The following is a 6,000-nucleotide window of genomic DNA, read 5'->3' as shown; positions in this document are numbered from 1 at the left end:
GAAAGGGACACGGTTATGCAGTGTCTGCATGTGTTCATCATGGGTTATTCTGGATAAGTGGTACTGTGTTGTAGCATATGACTCTGTTCCCCAGGAGTTGCTCTAAGACACGTACTGTGGTGCAGTGTATGGCTTTGTTCCCCCCAGGTGCTCCTCTGGGTCAATAGCACCATGTTGCACTACGTGCTTGTGCCCTAGGGTTATTCTGGGACAGTGCACTGTATGCCTCTGTTCCCCAGTGGTCTCTCTGGGACAGTGTACTGTGTTGCAATGCATTTCCCATGGTGGTTGTCCTAGGTCAATGGCACTGTGGTGCAGTGTATGCTTCTGTCCCCAGAGGTTACTCTGGGACGGTGCACTGTTACAATGTATGCCCTTTACCCCCCCTAACGGCTGCTCTCCAACAGTGACACACACAAAATGCTGGAGGAACTCGGGACTGCTGAAGGGTTTCGGCCTGAAACGTCGACTGTACTTTCTTCCATAGGTGCTGCCTGGCCCGCTGAGTTCCTCCAGCATTTTGTGTGTGTTATTCGGATTTCTCTTCTTGTGACCCGAACTATGTTTAAGTGCACTCTATGTACTTTCAGGGACTCCAGTTTTCTTTGAGACAGTGGCCCCACGTTGCAGCATCTGCCTGTATCCCCCAGGAGTCGCTACGGGGCAGCGGCGCCAGGCTGCAGTGGTAGGCAGCGACCCCCAGGGGTCGCGTCGGGCAGGTACTGTACTGCGAGGGGGTGGGGTGGTAAAGTGTGCGGAGTTTAATCTGCGTAGTTGCAGCGAGAGTTGAAACCAGGAGTTTCTTACAAATCTGTGAGGACTTATTTAACGTGCCCCAAAATAAAGAACACCCGTTATGAAGGTAAATTGTATTTGCTTATTTTAACAGAACCTTTTCTCAGCGGGTTGCGTGAAGTCGTCGTTTTCCAGGTGTGTTCGTGTTTGTGCTTCGCATCGGTTGATTGGCCCGTGCTGTTTTCTTGTTGTCGAGAACTTCTGTTCCTTTAAGTTTAGTGTGTCGAGAAACGGGGTGGGGGAACCGAGACCGGTTCGGCGACGAGGTCCTGAACAATTCTGGTCAAAAGAAGCGACTCGGCTCAGCCTGGTTTGGCTGCGCAGCAGGTAGAGAGTTCGTGTTCGCTAGTCCTATGGGGATTGTCCACTGATCTCCTGGACACGACCCAGATAGACAGTGATGACTTGGAGAGTGCAGTTAGTGGTGATGTTATTAGGAGATTTGTGCTCTCAGCTGCAAGACTTGGGATTTGCTAAAAGTTCTATGGGCTCTTGATTTATGGCATCCTCGAAATTCATTAAGTTTGTATTCTTCAGCTGGTGGTGGTTCAAAGAAAAAGAGAATGCTTTCTTGCAACTGTGGCAACTTCAACAATAAAGTAGCATTGGTAGGTAAAGACAAAATTAAAGTAACATTTTGTTACTATGATTTTGTAACAAGTAACAAAAGTAAGACTTTGGTACAATTATCTGTATGGATTTAAATGTTACACAGTTACTTGACATCATATATCTAAAGATTATACAGCAGTACACCTCAGATCCAGGCCCTTCTGCCAACCACATTTCTATGCATCTAGTTCTAATCTCCTGCATTAGGTCCATATCCCTCTAAGCCCCACCTCTCTATCTGACTACTTAAGTACTTAATTGATAGTATTGTATTTGTCTCAACTATGTGACTAATCAGCCTCCCCTCCCCATCTGTAAGTTCACCACCTGTAAGTGAAAAAGTAGATCTTAAATCTTTCCCCTCTCACCCTAAGCCCACATCCCCTAGTTTTGGACTCTCCTACCTGGGGAATGAACCATTACCACCTATGCCTCTCATAATTTTAAATATTTCTAGATTGTTGCCCACGTTCTCCTAAATTCCACAGAATAAAGAAGTGATTGGCTAACCTCTTTGAACCCTTTCCACTTTCACAACTTCTTTCTTATATCAGGATGAATAAAACTGTACACAGTACACCAAGTGGCATCACCAATGACTTACACACAATATACTGAGGCTACCAAAAGTAATTTAGAATTGTTTAACAGTATAAGTTGGGTTTGGAAAGTCCTTTAATATTTAATTAAAGCTTCTCGAAAGTAATCACTTTATTTATGTACACCAGTACCATACTTCTGTTCACAACAGACTCACATTTAAATTTTGGCATCAGTTTCATATGGGTTAAATACAATAAATATTGGATGTAAAAGTGGTGTTGAGTAAGTCTTATTAAGTCACGGTAGCATGGCAGTCAGCTGAATGCTGTTAAAGCTCAGGGTGTTGGAATCTGAGTTCTACTCTGCCATCCTCTATAAGGAGTTTGTACATCCTTCCCACAGGATGTGTAGATTTCCTCTGTGTGCTCCGGTTTCCTCCCACATTCCAAAGATGTGCCATTAAGTACCGTAGGTTAATTGCTCACTGTAAGTTGTCCTGTCATTAGACTAAGGTGAAACTAGGGGCAGCATGGCTCAAAGGGCTGATTCTGGACTGTACTAACAAATAGATATAATAACCATAAGGTGACTTGAACCATCAGCAGGTATATGGAGCAGATTCACATGAAATTTAATTCTCTGTTGAAGATGAAATTGGAAAGTGTATGTGCTTGTGTATGCCTTTTTAAATGAATGCTTAAAGGAAGTGAGAGAGAATTCCAGGAACTTGGAGTGGTCTCTGCTGAATTAGTGCAGATATGGTAGAACTATTCAGAGGTAGCTGCAAGCTGGAAAACAATCTACGATGAATCGATGCGCAAGTTTCAGCAACAAAGTTGTCACAGTGTCCTTTGTTTTCCTGCTGAAGTTATGCTAGATGATCTAGTGAAGCCCTGTGTGAGTTCTGTAACTGTTAATAGAGTTTCTCTGCATCAGATCGGCTTTGAGTTTTCAGGAAATGGGGAGGTGTGTGAAGTGCTGATCTGTGCTTGGCATGGGAACAATGGTTTTGAGTATCTGAATTGAATATTTTTGGGAGAAAGAGGCATGTCTTGGATTTTCTTTATTAAACTTCTTTTGGGCTTTCTGATGAAATAATGCAGCCCTTGTCTTGGCCTTAGATGGAGAATCCCAGATTCCCACCCAGAATGGGTGATGTAATTTCAAGTCAAATGCATGAGAGAATGTGTAGAAAAAAACATGACAAGGGCATTCTCATGAGTGCTGTTAATCCACAGTGAAAGGAAGACCTGACAACCTATTGAGAAGAGTGCTGTAGTAAAAGAGGGAAACTTTGATGCTAAGGATATTATTTGGTATCTATGATTTAAATTTCATAAAACTGTATTCATAAAACATAAGAAATAAAAATTGTATAGCTTTCATTACATTCAGAGTCATCTGTTCTAGTATTAGACTTGGGCACTTTGCTCCAAGATCAATGTTCCCTGTGCACAGACCACTATTGCTACTTGTAGCCTGCTGGGATGTTATAGACTTCAAGTGTTTTGAGAGGCTTAGGCCTAGGGGTAGAAGGCCCTTCGACTGCAGTCACTGTGTTTTGATTAGGGTTGTAAGACAAGGGAAAGGCATTGGACAGAGAAAGCATGTAAAGAGTTTACAATAATATTCATATTTCTAAAGAGCGCATTTTATCGCAGGTGATTTTCACCAGGGAAAGTTCTTAAGCACACTATTATTAAATTCCTTTCTATTACAAGCTGTATTTTGAAGTGAAATTTGATTTTGATTATAATTTGGGTCATGTGACAATATTCATTATTTTGATGTTTGTTGTGATACAGACAGCCCCCACATTTTCTGCAGTTTGGGTAAAAAAAAATTCTGAAAAACAGAATCAAAATTTGCTCTCACAGAAATTATGTGTTGGTTTTTATTTTTATTTTCAGCTCATATTTTTTGAATGCGCAGATGATGTGGCTTTGTACCACAGAAAACTGCAAAGCAGATGGTTTTCCAGGTGTACCCAGCCGCCTATTTTAATGCAGCAGTCACCTGTACTGGTTTAACACACAGTAGTCTACTCAGTCTGTATTTGTAGCCTTGATATGTCTCTGGATGTCCTATACTACCTCAAAATAATACTTCATAAAGAATGAGCTGATGGGCTTAACTACATTCTTCTTTATGCTCATTTTTTAAAATTTAATTTGAGACAAGAAACTCTTTATCTACTATATCAGCACTTTACCTTATGAATTAATTGACACTTAATTAATGCATTTTCTCCATTCACAGACGCAGAATGGAGAGTTTTAAGATAGAGAGGAAAAAATGTTCATATGAAGGATGTTTGGTACACTGTATCAGTGGGAGTTCTATCCTGCAATATTTCAAAATCCCGTTAATCTCCACAGCCTTATACCATGTCGTTCAAATGTTTATCCAGTTATAATCCTTTAAAGATAGAGTAACTTCATGCTCAATTCCTCTCACAAATCCTTCCATACTTTAGTAGTATAAAGACAATTTTGATAATCTCCATTTTCTTTGTGAAGGATTACATGGTATTGTAGCAATGTGCTACACACAGAGCTAGAAATAACAACATGCAGTCTGTAAGTTGCACTCCAGACTAGTTTATTCAAACTTCGCGGCACTGGCTTTTACGCAGTTCCGTTCCTGCCCTCTCTGGGCGGAAATGACGTCAGAGGTGCATTACAAAAGTCTCTTCCCGCGCGCGGGCTTTCTCCCCTTGCTGGTGAAGAAGGCAGCCCACCGCCATTTTGGGGCTGGCCTCTCTGCGGACGCGCGCGCCGTTTTGTGAGCCGGTTCGCCTGCGTAGAAAGTGGGTCGCCACATAACCCCCCCCCCCCCCCACAGAACCGGCGATACAACCCCCAATGTCCACAGTCTGGATCAGTCTCTGTTTGAGCGGTTTGCCTCTGCGCCACGGTGCCTGAACCTTGACCAGCTGCACCAAGTCCACATGAGCCGGTTTGAGTCAGTCCACCATGAAAACCTCCTCTTTCCCCCAATGTCCAGAATGTACGTCGACCCGTTGTTCCTGATCACCCTGAACAGCCCCTCATACGACCACTGTGGTGGTGCCTGGTGTGCTCCCCTTCGTACAAATACAAACTTACAGTTCTGCAGGCCGAGATCTGTCCATGCTGTGAAGTTGGTACGGGGGCCAGGTTGCCAAGCCTTTTGTGTAGTCTGTCCAGGACTGCTGCAGGTTCTTCCTCTTGCCCCCTTGGTGCTTGTATGAACTCTCCTGGGACAACCAGGGGCGTGTCGTACACCAGCTCAGCCGATGAGGCGTGCAGATCCTCTTTGGGTGCCGTGCGGATTCCGAGCAGGACCCAGGGAAGCTCGTCTACCCAGTTAGGCCCTTTCAGGCGGGCCATGAGAGCCGACTTCAAGTGACAGTGGAAGCATTCCACTTGTCCATTCGACTGTAGGTAATAGGCAGTTGTGTGGTGTAGCTGTGTTCCCAACAGGCTGGCCACTGCCGACCACAGGCTAGAGGTGAACTGGGCTGAATATCTGCCGAATCTGGAACTGGGTTTCTGCTCGGTCAAACCACATGCCTGGTCGCAGCGTCCAGAAAGTTGGCAGTTTTAGTGAAACTGTATGAACAGATGAAGAGTCGATCATCTTTGGTCCAAATCCCGTTTGGACCGTCGGGGTCACCAATGTAGCGATGTGCTACACACACAGCTAGAAATAACGACATGCAGTCTGTAAGTTGCACTCCAGACTAGTTCATTCAAACTTCGCAGCACTGGCTTTTACGCAGTTCTGTTCCCACCCTCTCTGAGGTGCATTACAAAAGTCTCTTCCCGCACGCGGACACTCTCTCCTTGCTGGTGAAGAAGAAGGCCCAGTGCCATTTTGGGGCTGGCCTCTCTGCCAATGCGCGCACCATTTTGTGAGCTGGTTCGCCTGTGTAGAAAGTGGGTCGCCACAGTATGAAACCAGCACATTTGAGAAGGATTGCAGATATAGGCAATTCTTTGCAATAAAAAATTGCGCTAGGTTAGAGGCAGATTCTTTTCTGAAATTAAAGAGGGTATTGAAAGTGTG

General features: G+C 44.1%; 1 protein-coding gene across 5 annotated transcripts in view; it reads left to right on the top strand.

Annotated features, from left to right (window-relative positions):
• The first annotated feature begins 735 nt into the window (after positions 1-735).
• The window catches only part of ankrd6b (ankyrin repeat domain 6b), a 184,907-nt gene continuing 179,642 nt past the window's right edge, over positions 736-6,000 (top strand). For all 5 annotated transcript variants that reach the window (XM_073056380.1, XM_073056381.1, XM_073056376.1 and 2 more), the window contains exon 1: positions 736-862. The gene's annotated coding sequence lies outside the window, so the exon portion shown is untranslated. The remainder of the gene's footprint in view (positions 863-6,000) is intronic.

The sequence above is a fragment of the Hemitrygon akajei genome, chromosome 9 (assembly GCF_048418815.1).
Source record: "Hemitrygon akajei chromosome 9, sHemAka1.3, whole genome shotgun sequence".
Taxonomy (NCBI): Eukaryota; Metazoa; Chordata; class Chondrichthyes; order Myliobatiformes; family Dasyatidae; genus Hemitrygon; species Hemitrygon akajei.
The sequence above is the reverse complement of the archived record's forward strand: the minus strand, read 5'-3'. Positions and strand labels throughout refer to the sequence as shown.